This window comes from Chrysochloris asiatica, unplaced genomic scaffold (genome assembly GCF_000296735.1).
Source record: "Chrysochloris asiatica unplaced genomic scaffold, ChrAsi1.0 scaffold00217, whole genome shotgun sequence".
In the NCBI taxonomy this organism is placed as follows: domain Eukaryota; kingdom Metazoa; phylum Chordata; class Mammalia; order Afrosoricida; family Chrysochloridae; genus Chrysochloris; species Chrysochloris asiatica.
The window spans coordinates 3,676,042-3,677,514 of record NW_006408735.1 but is presented as its reverse complement, the minus strand read 5'-3'; positions in this window follow the sequence as shown (position 1 = coordinate 3,677,514).

The following is a 1,473-nucleotide window of genomic DNA, read 5'->3' as shown; positions in this document are numbered from 1 at the left end:
TGATGTTTATGCATTTTATTTCATTTTTGACAACTTCCAATTTTCCCAGATTCATACTTCGTACATTGCATGTTCCGATTTTCAGTGGATGTTTACAGCTTCTCCTCTTCATTTTGAGTTGTGCCCCGTTAGTTGAGCCCCTCAGGTTGGAAGACACTCAAAATGCAACTGGGGAAGAGCTGCCTCCTCAAAATAGATTTGACCGTGATAAATCGAATGGAGTAAAACTAGTGGGAGAAAAGCCCGTAGACCTTCATTTGTAATGGGGCACAACTCAAAATGAAAAGAATCTTATTAGCAGCCCAATACTTATTATACAGTGCCACAGGAGTCAAACCTTTTTGGATGATTTTCCTTTACCTTTAATTACTGCTTCATTCTCAAAAAAATTATTGGTATAGGTTCACAAATAGTAATGACCATAATATTGTACCTATGACATCAGGACATTTTGCAAAATCGGTGATTATAAAAACACTTGTAGCAACTAAAACTACAGTGCATACAAGTAGCACGTACAGATGAACCCATGGAATTCAAAGGGTCATTGTAATTCACTAATAATGACAGCTCTGACCAGGGTACATTGTTATTGTTAAGTGCTATCAAGTCAGTTCTGACCCATAGTGACCCTGTATAGGGTTTCCAAGGAGCAGCTGGTGAGATTGAACCACTGATCTTGAAGTTCAAACAGTTTTGCGATCTGGTGCTCTAACCCACAGGACCACACCAGGACTCCAGAGCACATTAGACTGCAAAAATAAGTTAGCATATAGTTTTAGCCTTGTAAGTACATTAATACTTATAAGCTAGGCTTATGAGAAATATTTTTGTTGTTATTATAAACCACAGGGATATTTTTACATAAAAAGAAAAAACCACAACAAATTTCTGCTGAAACACTGTACAGCATTTTTAGAGATAGTCATTTTAGTATTATCCCCTTTGACAGTGTCTCTTGGTGCAGTCATTAACGCCCACGCTGTGTACAGGGTACTAACTTGGTGGCACCTAACAACAACAACAACCCCTAGTAATGCCACTGGTGGTGGTCATTTAGCACCACAGTTTAGCACGAAAGTTCTTGTTTTACCTTTGCTCTGACCTGGCTTGCCTTACTGGTCTGATAAACAACAGTAAAACTTCTGAGAGGATGACCTTTAATCCTCCTTCAGGTCTAGAAATGAACTCCCACCATGACTCACTTTTCAGCCAAACAATAGACAGGTCTATAGTGGGAACAGTAACAGTAGTATGGTATGCAGACCTTAGAATATTTAACCATTTGAGATTAAAAGGCAGTATTTACAAAAGTACAAAGTTCAGAGAAGTTCAAAGAGAAGGAGTAGAAGCAAAAAATAGAGAAAGTGGGATAAATGGCTTTACATTGTAGGGATTGCAATCAGTGAGATGAAAACAAATGGAGATGAGTTGTTAAATGCAAAACTGATCTGCTCGATAAACCTTCACCCA